The 12,087-nt window shown below is 36.9% G+C and overlaps 1 protein-coding gene across 2 annotated transcripts in view; it reads left to right on the forward strand.

Annotated features, from left to right (window-relative positions):
- LOC122812287 (basement membrane-specific heparan sulfate proteoglycan core protein-like) overlaps positions 1–12,087 on the forward strand; it is a 422,530-nt gene that overhangs the window by 292,634 nt on the left and 117,809 nt on the right. The window lies entirely within an intron of this gene.

A 12,087-nucleotide genomic window follows, 5' to 3' on the forward strand; every position in this document is an offset into this window, starting at 1 on the left:
TTGTATGCTATTTATGTGTACAATTCAAAATGAATAACAAATATTACAATATAATAAAATGTCATGTATGTGTTGATACCTTCTAAATTCATTAGGTACTTCAGTGTACTTTTAATATTTGTTAAAACTGTAAAAGCACTTTGCCATCTCGTAAATAGTGTGCTGGTTACTTTAAGTAGCTTAGGAGCTGACACCACACCCATACTGTCTTGTTTTAGTGCTGACATCACTCATGACTGTTTACTTTCATTTTGTGCTGTTAGAAGGTTTAACACACTGTAATGGATTCTAACTGAAGAACCTTCATTCAGGGGTGGTAAAATAAGAGTTCCCAGCTCGTGACAATGGCGGGAAGACAAAAACAAAGTAAGTGAAGTTTTTAGGGCTTTTTTTAAACTGAACACCAGCTCATTAAACTTCTATTAGTTTTCTTAATGTTAAGGGCAGATATACAAGCCAAACAGTTGTTTGTTAGTCAAAAGGCACTTTTAGCATCAAAGAATAGATAATTACTTTTCAAGGCACTTTTGACAGTTATTACTATCAGTTTTATATATTATTATGTGTATTAAATACATCAGTTTAGATATTTCATGCAGCTTAGTGTAAATAATATAAAAAGGAATCATGCTCATTTAAACACACCACATTAATATGTCAGTGTAAATACATCATATTCTATACTAGCAGTAAAAGGCAGGTAATTTATAAATGAACTATCTAAACATCGTTTAGAGTTAGAAAAATCATGACTGTAAGTATTTACACTGTAATAGAGAAAGATATGTTACCTTGCTTTCTTTAGGGTTGTTTCCTTTTGTTATAAAATGTCCTGCTTATCTTGTATTTATATTGTTTCAAAGACTGACACATGTGTAAAGCATGAATGCTTTCAAAGAACTTTTTTGCCTTACAGAGCAAATAGAAGACAATAATGTTTGTGTTTTTCATATGTCTTTTATCGTTTCTTCTTCTTCTTGTCAGCAGTGCTCCATTCATTTTTTTCTAAGTGACGCTTAACCCCAAATTGGGAGAAATCCATTTCTTCCACATTATCCAAAGTTTTATTAGCTGAAAGATAAGAAACTGTTGCTTGCAGAGTGTCAAAAATTTTAGGACCTTCAGTAAAAAATATTTTTATTCTTGCAGGGAACAGCAAGTGGACTTTAGGTTGTCTTTTTTTCAATTCCTTTATCAGAGGGAGACATTCTTTTCTTGCAGTTATAACTCCAGCAGAATAATCATTATCAAATCTGATTATGTTGTCTTTGTATTTAACTGGAGAAGTTGACCATGCTGTTTTTAAAATAAGTTCCTTGTCCTGTGATGAAAAAAACTTTACTATTATTGATCTCGGGTGATTTTTTGATTTGATGGTTGATGAAGCAGCTCTTAAGGATCTGTGGGCTCTTTCAATTCCATAAGAAAGAGCTTCAGGCAATTTTAAAACTTCTGGTAACCAGGTAGTAAGGAAAGTCACCATGTTATCTCCCTCTGTTTTCTCTGGTAGCCCATAGATGCGAAGGTTATTTCATCTGGACCTGTTCTCTAGATCCTCTATTTTATTTTGTAATGAAGCATTTTGTTGTGATAAAAATGTAGCTGAAGATCTTGTTCTGAGAGTCTGCCCTCAGTATCATTTAAGGATCTCTCTATGTCAGCTATTTGAGACTTCTGTTGCGTCATTATTTCTTGTAGTTGCTGTATTTGTTTTGTAGATCTCTCCTCAAAAGTGTCCAGTTTGGTATTCATTTTGTCAAATTTCACTGACAAGTCTTGTATAGCATTTAATAAAGACTGTATCTCCTTTTTCATTGTCTGGTCCTGTGTGGTATGCTTAGAAAAGCTCATTTTCAGTAGATTCAGATACCTTCCTTCTTGTTTTTGACAGGAAAAATAATGTTTAAAGCCAATTTTTTTGCACTGTAGACTTCTAGTGATATTAGTAGAAGTAATTCAACAAAATAGGTTTGTCTACAATATCTAGTTTTTAAAAATTCCTGTCAGAAATATCTTTTAAGTGCAGAGCTGAGAAAAGATGCTGCCAACCAGTCTACATCCTAGCCACGCCCCCCTGCTGTCAAGCTGGAGTTTTTTGAGTCGGTCTGCGTAAGGCATCTGTTTGACGCCAGTAATCCTCTTTGTGAGGTATTTTTGCAGCCTTTCCAGTTGTTGTAGATGTCTTGTGAGGTACATACCAAAAGGGGCATTGTACTCTATAATGGGTCTAATGAGTGATGAGTAGAGGGGAACAATGACCTCTTTTTTTTCTGGATGAGAAACCTTTCACAATGAGGTGTGCCATGTAAAAGGACTTCCTGACCACTGTAGCGACGTGATTATCAAAGGAGAGACTACTGTCCACCTGTGTCCCAAGGTCTCTTATCACATTTTTGGTGATAAGTAGACTACTGCCTGTGTGGCAGTTCATGGGTACAGAGTTTTTACCAAAGGAGATGACAATGCACTTTTTGGCATTGAGCTTGAGACCATGGCTTTGACACCAGGCATCTATCTCTGTGATGCCCTTTTGTAGGATGTCCACATCATTAGGAGTTTTGATTATGGCTCCTAGTTTGCAGTCATCTGTGAATTTAGTTAGCCAAAGACCTTCTGTGTTAGCCTGTACTTCAGAGAAGTAGATACCAAACAGGAGAGGACCCAGGACTGAACCCTGTGGTACTCCACTTGTCACTGGTCTGAAGTCTGATTTGGAGTCTGCTACTTTCACAGTGTGGGTTCTGTCAGTAAGCCAGTTGGCAACCCATCTTGTGACATAGGGATTTATACCTAGTTTAGTGAGTTTATCTATAATTCCAGAGTGGGAAATGGTGTAGAATGCCTTGGCAAGATCTAGATAGGCTGTGTGAACCACCTTACCCTCATCTATGGCTTTGGTGATTACTTCAAAGAAGACTATCAGGTTTAGGAGACATGATCTGCCTTTTACAAACCTGAACTGTGTGGGGTCCAGAGTTTGGAGATTACCAATGTCTTTGTTTACGAGTTCCATGATCATGCATTCCATGGCCTTGCAGACCAGGCTCGTCAGGCTAATGGGGCGGTAGTTCCTGGGGTCTATTGTGCCCCCCCCCCCTTTGTGGAGTGGGATAACTGTCACGGTGCACCATTCAATGGGCACAAAGCTTGAGGTGAGGCTATGATTGAACATGGTACTTAGGTGGGGTGCCATTTCATTCTGTAGTTCATGTAGAAGGCAGCCTGGGATGTTGTCAGGTCCCATGGATGCTGTGTTCTTGGCTTTGGAAAGTGAGATTTTTACCTGTGCAGCCATGATTACAGGAATGTTGCATTCTTCTGGTATAAAGATGGGCCCTTTAGGGGGTGAGAGGGGGATAAAGTTAGCACTGAACCAGGATGTTGGCAATATCAGTTGGTTCTGTATATTTAGTGTCATTGTGCTGTTACTCAGAGCAGATCTGAGTGTTGCCATTGTGATTCTTGGCATAGCTATAGAATGCTTTGTGGTTGTCTTTAGAATCAGTGGTGATTTTGTTTTCATAACTAGCTTTGGAGGATTTTATGAGGGATCTCAGCTTCTTACTGAGGCTGACCAGGGAGTTCCTCCAATCGTGGGATTTTACTCTTTTTTGCAACAGTTTCTTTCTTCTGTTGTAGCGTTTTTTTATGGCAGAAGACCACCAGATTGGCTTCCTTTTTTTAGAAGATAGCATCTTGGTTCTGTTAGGGATAGCACGATTCATGCACTCGTGTAAGTGCTTATAAAGTGCATTTGTGTAGGATTCAGCAGTCGTACCTCTATTGTCCATCTGCATGGGTGTTGTGAAATTTGTCACTTCTGTCTTAAGAAGTGTGAAGTTGGCTTTGGAGAATTTTTTTATGGTTGTTTTCCTAATAGGGGGGTGGGAGCGGGATGTGGATGTCTAGGGTGATTAGCTTTTGACCGGATCTAACCAACGAGGAGCTGACCTCTGGTGTGGAACACCGGTCACCCATGTTGGTGATGACCAGGTCTAGGATATTGCTGCCCTTGGTGGGTGTGTGGATAAGTTGATGCAAGGCATTGGAATTGATGATTTCCAGAAAACATTGAGCAAAAGAGTTGATACATGAGTAGTTTTCCCAGTTAATGGTAGGGTAGTTGAAATCACCCATTATTAGAGTGTTGGGTTGTACCTTAATATTTTCCAGTGCATCAAGAAAAGAGGAGTGGGAATCTTGGGGCATGGTGGGGGGTCTGTAGCAAGCTACAATCTGGATTGTGGTTTTGCCCAGAGTTAGTTGCAGTTGGATAATCTCAGATGCATTATGCTGAGCAACTAGCTTGGAGGTGTGTATATCCTTAATGAATATGGACATGCCTCCACCTTTAGTGTTTCGGTCCAGGTTTGGTGGCCAAAAGGTGTGGTATGTAGCCTGGTAATGCAGGGGTGCTCTCTGGAGCTTTGAACCAGGTCTCTTGTCACTGCACAGATGTCAGTGTTCTCCATTTTAAGGAGTGCCTCGAGTGAGTGCATTTTGAGGTTTAGATTTCTAGCATTGAGTAGCATTACCTTCAGATTTTGCTTGCTTGTACCTGTTACAGTGGTGAATTCATTATTTGAACCTTGCCTAAAAAAGGCACTTTAGGGGTGGCAAGAACCTTTGCCAGTATCCAGAATCCCAAGGGTGACAGGTGCAGGCCATCTCTGGCAAAGCAGCATGGTCTGTCGATCATGTCATCCCAGGCAGACAGATACTGGATACCCTTAGAATGATACCAGAAGCTTAGCCAATTGTTAAAGTCAATAATTTTGTCCTTGTACTGTGGTATCATTCTGGGTGATGGCAGGATGCTACTTGGGGCTAGGGTCATACCTGCCTGGGCTAAAAGATCGGAGAGCTCCTCCATGTCTCTTTTCATGTAGTCCAGTGAGGTATGTATACAATTATAAGCAATTATAAGCATTTCAAAAGTGCAGTTCAGTGAAATAAGTATAAGAAATAACTTATCCTGCTCTTGGAATCTTAAGGAATTTCCACTTAGTTTCAGTAATGAAATACAATCCACAGCCTGAGCAATACAAACACAACCTTTTCAAGACACAAGGTTTATATACCAGTAAGAATGGAAGAGTTAGAAGATCAAATTACTACTCAGCACCTGCTATTACCCAATCACACGTACTACAGAAGGTCAGGAGGCCTTGTTACTCTCAATAATAATGAAGACAATCAGCAGAAAATGGCTGCCAGAAACACAGGAAACTCAAACAAAACTACCAGCCTAGACAACAGGCCTCTATCAAGATTATGCCACCTGAGCAGAACACAGAAACCTCACTTCTCACTTTAAAAGCATAGAAAAAACACCCACAAAGAGAAAATACAAGTCTCAGTATGAAAAAGCAGTTTACAATTTAGTAATTAAATAAAAATGCAATTATAGTAATGCACACTATTACAGTTCCTAGCTGCAGCCACTAAATGAAAGTTTTAAACAGATCAAGGAGCAAGCAGACTCTAGAGAATGTGTTTAGCTGTAAGCAGACAATTATATTAATGCACACTATTACAATTCCTAGCTGTAGAACACAGAAACCTCAAAAATCAAAAATGCACAGAAAAGCTCAGATAGAGCACTCACAAACAGAAAATACAACTCTCAGTATGAAAAAGCAGTTTACAGTTAAGTAGTTCAGTAAACATGCAATTAGAGTAATGAAACAGTATCTAGCAATGAAAAATACAGTTAAAACAGTATAAAACAGTACATAAATGCAGTGAAACAGTAAAAAAAGCTTTATAACAGTGCAAAATGTAGTAGATCATCTGTATAACACAATTATAAGTGTTTCAGAAGTGCAGTTCAGTGAAATAAGTATAGGAAATAACTTATCCTGCTCTTGGAATCTTAAGGAATTTCCACTTAGTATCAGTAATGAAATACAATCCACAGCCTGAGCAATACAAGTTTACCTCTTATTAAAAAAATTAAAGAAGAAAGGCATCAAATGTAATCTCCTACTCCCAGCAAGAATTAAAGGGCACCTTCCCGAAGGTACAAAAATCTTTTGTACCATAGAAGAGACTTCAGACTTTGTGAATAATAATGACATCATTTCTGGTACTTAAAAGATGGATTGCAGTATATCTCTGAAAAGGCAAACTGAAATAAATTCCTGGAAAATGAATGTAAGAATTAAAAATAAATGAAAATTTCGTTTACATACTGAATATAATACTTTAAGGTTTGTCAGGTTTATTTACATTCCTATTTATGGATTTCATCTTCTCGAGAAAGAAATTCCTTTAACTTACTAAAATAAATAAATACAATATGTAGGTAAGTTTTGGAGTCTTCCTTATTATTAGTTTTAATTTTACACACACACACATGCACACACACACACACACACACACACACACACACACACACACACACACACATATATATACATATATAAAATTAATCATTAAAATTGTATTTAGAAGCTGGCAGATAGTTAATGATAGACACAGATTTTGATAACAAGATTCTTAGTCTTGATATTTATGAAAAATCTTAGTCTTTAAAATAAGAACAAAATAATATAATAATAAATAATACATAATTGAACTACTGGATATTTTTAATTACACTGCAAACAGTTAAGCAACGGGTCTTGTGGTTCCTTTGTTTTTTTTATATCCCCCTTACTTATTCTTGTTTTGTTTTTTTAATGGTTTCTTTGATATTCTTGCCCCCCCATCATTCCATCATTTTGGATTTTGACTCATTGTTCTCTGTCTTTTATGATGTTTAGAGGTGGCGCAGTATTACTTTTTTTGAGAAAATGGGTTATATTTTTGGTTTGCTTTGGTACTTGGATCAATTGTGTTGAGTGGTGTTCATTTTTTTTTTTTTTTTTTGGTTCCATGTATGAGGTAGCCTAATCAATAGAAAATGTGCTTGAATTCAAATTATAACTTACATTGCATTTTCTTTCTCTTCACATCTCTTTACTTGTAAGATGTTCCTGCTTTTGTCACAAGCAGATTTAGTGAAAGAGTAAGCTTCTTTCCTGGTGTAATGATGCCATTTTACGAAGGAAGTAAAGAAGGAGAAGAAAAATGCATAAATAAAAAGAGGTTATACATATCTAATAATTCAGCCCCCCCAGTATATCTAGATAGAGCTGCTTGAAGTAGTGGTTGTGGTAAATATAGATAACAGCAAATAGGGGACATTAGCATGACATCTAAGTACAAAATTTCAATATAAGAAGTTATGTGAGAGGCACGATAATGGAATGTAATATCTGTTTAGTGAAAATCTTGACAGCTTAATAAAAAGTCTTGCTTTATCTTAACGAACTGTCTTTCGTGTTATTTATGGTGATATGACCTTTCATTTCCCTACATAATTCTTAAACTCTTTATAAATGTTTCACCTGTGTGAGCCAGTAGTAATTTATTTGTTTCCTAATTAAAGATATTGGTGTAATTTAGCTGCACAGATGGTGACTTATGCCTGACCTACATGGCATTCACTGATCCAGCCCTGATGGATAAATGCATTATAATATTGGAATTATGTCCACATCAGATTTCTGATTAAATAATTTGGAGGTCAGTCTCTTTATAGCAAATTGCATATTATCCTCCTCCTCCTGTCTCATGCAAAGTGTAAAGCACATGTCTTATGCAGGCTGACTGAAGGCACTATCCCTTTACTCCATCTCATATGTTCTGAATGTTGTTCTGAATGTTCATAGTACTAAGCTAACTGCCCTTGCAAGCCATTGTAAGCCTAGCCAATTATCCCTTGTGAGACTCAAACCCTGCACCTTGTATTTGTAAGGCAAACACCTTAACCATTAGGCCACCCTCCCAACAAAATGGTCATAGGTTAGAACTAGGCTAACTGCTTTTATGAGCAATTTCAAGCCTAGCCAATTACCCCATGTGAGAATCAAACCCTGGACTTTGCGTCTGTAAGGTAAACACCTTAACCATTACGCCATCCTCCTGTTATTGAGAGGTGACTTTGCATTTAGATTTACAGCATTTTGTTTAAAAAATACTTTAAACATCATGGACAACTGCATAGCCAGGTAATATAATACCTTGAAATCTGTGCTTGTCCAAATATATATATATATATATATATATATATATATATATATATATATATATATTATTCTTAACAAGGCTTATGCTACAGGTGCAAACCCCCATCATTATGGGTTTTCTATGAGCACTCCATTTTTCTCCCGCTTCTCAAAAAACAAGCAGATTGGCTGCCTACAATTTGCAGTCCACATAGGCTAGCTGCCCTTCTGAGCCTAGCCAATTATCCCTTGTGAGACTCAAACTCTGCACTTTGTGCTTGTAAGGCAAACACCTTAACCATTAGGCCACCCTCCCAACATTATGGCTAAAAAATGATCTGGGAAGGACCAGGTCACTTTCATAGTTAACAAATCAATAAATTAAATTAAAAAATCTGGTGTACTAACCCAGCAGTTTGCTTGGATCTCTGATTATTTTATGCATGTTGCCCACATATGACTCAGAAGCTATAAAATTCCAAACTTGCTTCCACGCTAATTTTTTTTTAATACTGAGTTTTCTTGTGTAATGCCATAATTCATTTTCATATCTTGAGTTTACCTGGAACCTGGTATCATCTCACAAGGCATACAGTTGACTCCCATTAACTTGTTCAATGCACTTACAATCAGGTGAGTAAACTGGTCCAATGACCTTTTTTAGACAAGAGTTAGACCACAGGCAATTAAAAAAATTAGTGGCAGTGTATGTGGCTGAGAGGAACAAGTTGAGCCATACTGCTGTGCATAATATTTTCTTCATTTCAAATACAGAACAGATATATATATATATATATATATATATATATATATATATATATATATATATGGAAAGCTGAAAAGTAAAAGGACAAAAGTTGAAAACATGTAGCTTAATTGTTACATGGTTGTTTAAAAGCAATTGGTTCACTAGGAAAATATAGACTGATAAAATGTGGCAACAGATTCTTGAGAAAATCATTTACAATTAGTTAAACAGCAAATAGTTTCAAAGCACTGGGAAGTACTAATCAGAACGAGAGAGAGTGACAGAATTACATAACAGTATCAAAAAACTTAGAAGCACTAATCAGAATGAGAGAGTGACAGAATTACATTAAGAGTATCAGAAAACTTAGAAGTACTAAGAATGAGAGAGAGTGTCAGAACTACATTACAGTATCAAAGCACTTGGAAGTACTAAATGAATTACATAACAGTGTTGAAGCACTTGGAAGTACTAATCAGAATGAGAGAGAGTGACAGAATTATATAACATATTTAAATAAGTTTCTTTTAGGTGACAAGTTATCAAAATTTATAATGGAAAGTAAAATAGACATAACATACGAGAGATCTGTGTATAACATAGAAATAGTGTATTGTAAAAAAATGAGTTAGCACATATATAATACAACACAAAAAAACAGTGGAGATCAAAGAAAAGGGGACCTAGTGAAATGACAATAACAAGATATGAAGATGTAGGATAAATGAGGGATGGATATGTTTGTATAGTAGAACAGATGCCAGGAGTAAAAACCGTGAGGCTGAAAGGTAACATTTATGAAAATAGCCTTTACAAGCAACCACTAATAGAAGCAAAAAGATTTTGATTGTAGAGGACCACAGGAAGTGTTTATAGCTGAAGACAGTTGCAATGAGCAAAGTCAGAGTACTGTGAGTTCAGTAACATGTTCAGTAGAGCACATACCATTCTGTCCCCAAGACTATAATATAACTCTTTTGTAGTCTATCTTAAGACACAGATTGTTCCATACTAGACAGATCGGACCTAAGATGTTCTTAATCCAAAACATTTTCTTTAAACAGTTTGTAAGTTCATAAATAGTTACTAGTCTTCTAGTCCAAGGAACCACTGAGGAGCCTAGCCCAAATCCCCAGATACTCCAAAGCACTGTTTGGTTAAGTGACTTGTTTAACATCACACATATGCAAATGAGGGCTAAGGAAAATAAATCTTGCTTTACAGGAACTAAAGCTCAGAGCCTTACCCCTTTACACCAACTGCCAGACTATGAACCCAGATGTAAGTATTGAACCCACAGACACACAGATATTTACTTTTCAGTTTACATACATTTCTTGTTGAGCTACCATTGCAACTGAAAGAAACACACCTGACTCTATTTGAACCCCTGCCTGTCTCACTTATATCCCCTGAACCAGAATATTAGCCAGGTATAACCACTGATGAACTCACGTATGTTCTTTTATGACCAGTGCAGTTTATGGTAGAGTTTTACCACATCAAGCAATGTCTTCTCATACTACAAGAGTACCCAGGCGATCTCCGCCTCATGAACAGCCTGTAGCAACAGGATTATGTATTTAACTTTCATTATCTGGTGAACGAAAGATCTGATGTTAAACGAATGAATCTCAGAACCCCAATTAATTAAAGACTATTTTAATTATTTTCCTGAGCCAGAGGAAATTTGTAGGGATTGAATGTGTATGAAAACATACTACAGACCAGAGGTAAGCTTGTTTTAAAAACTGTAATGCAACCAAAGAGGGCCACGTGCAATTTCCTGTAAATGTAAGCTCATACTACTAATCTTTCCAATAAAGGGCATATGGTAAGGTTAGGTATCACCTATATAATAGGTCTACCTGGCTGCAGTTTAAGCCTTAAATATCTACTCAATCCTTGCACCAACCAAAGACTAAAGGTAGGTTTAGTTCTGAAAGTTCAAAGTTCTGAAGAACAAACAAAGACATTCATTACTTTACTGAAGCTTGGTCAATGTTTCCCAAGCCCAACTGTGGCAGTAAAGGTACACTTTAATTCTTTAATTGTCAGGTGGTAATTTTTTTAACTGTCAGGTGCTGAGATACACTGTGAAGAGATCCATTTTATTTGAGTTAACAAGTAAACCAGACACTAAGGTAAACTTCTATAACACCAATGTTAATCTAGAATGTCTTCTAGTGGGTTGTCAGAGAGCAGAAGTGAGTCATTAGTTAATACCATAGTCTTAGCCAACATAGTTCTACATATCTAACCCAACCTGCCTTGATGGTTAATGACTTATTTTGCAGCTGCGTCTTTTGCTGGCAAAACAAAGAAAGGGAGAGGGGACAGCACTGCTAAATCCTCATTATATTGGAAGGGGGATACGATCTCAGTATCGATGATGGCTTTGAAACTCATAGGAATGACGACTCAGACAATTACTTACCATGGACAATCACAGCTAATGGAGTCAAAGTTTTTTTCAAAGCCAGCAAATACTGCCACAGGTGGGCTTGGTAGGTGTTGACTGAGATTCAGTATAGTAATGAATGCCCTTGTTTGTTCTTCAGAACTTTAACTTTTCATGAACTAAACCAGCCTGATCTGGACCATTCTATTGAACTAAACACAGACGTACTAGAAAATTCAGTTTCAAGTCTGGCATTTAGACAAGTCTTTCTTCTGATAAGTGTACAGTACAGGTAAGGTTAGTTATCACCTATATAATAGGTCTACCCGTACAGTCATTTGGTTTAACTGCTCACATCATATGTGAAATGTAGAAATTTTAGAATGATGTAACAACCAGAGGTAATGTTAAAGTCTATTAAACATGGACTAAGGAAGGTAAATGAAAACTTGCATGACTAGTAACTGCTTTTCCTTCATGTGTGAGGGAGATGGCCAAGCTGTCTGTAATACCACCTCCTACTGGAGAGGCAGGTGGTGTGGCATATGGAGTATGGACTGATGACAAGCACATGGCTCTACCAAAATGCATACGCATGGCAGCCATCATCATGTATGTATAGAAGAGTATGCATGCAAAGTTATAACAAGCCTTTACATCTGTGAATATGATACTTGGTGTAAGGTTAGGGAAAGAAAGTGAAAAATCCCTCCTGGCTGCCTGGGTGCTAGCCACATCATGCCACCTCTTACAATAGAAATAGTGAACAAAAGATCCCAATCACAATATGACTGAATAGGCAGACAAATGGATACAAATATCAGCAGTTGCTTTATTTAATTTTATTTTAATTCTAACCACTGGTGGCCATAAAACTTCTATAA

Source organism: Protopterus annectens, chromosome 9.part0, assembly GCF_019279795.1.
Source record: "Protopterus annectens isolate FY-2018-M chromosome 9.part0, PAN1.0, whole genome shotgun sequence".
Taxonomy (NCBI): Eukaryota; Metazoa; Chordata; order Ceratodontiformes; family Protopteridae; genus Protopterus; species Protopterus annectens.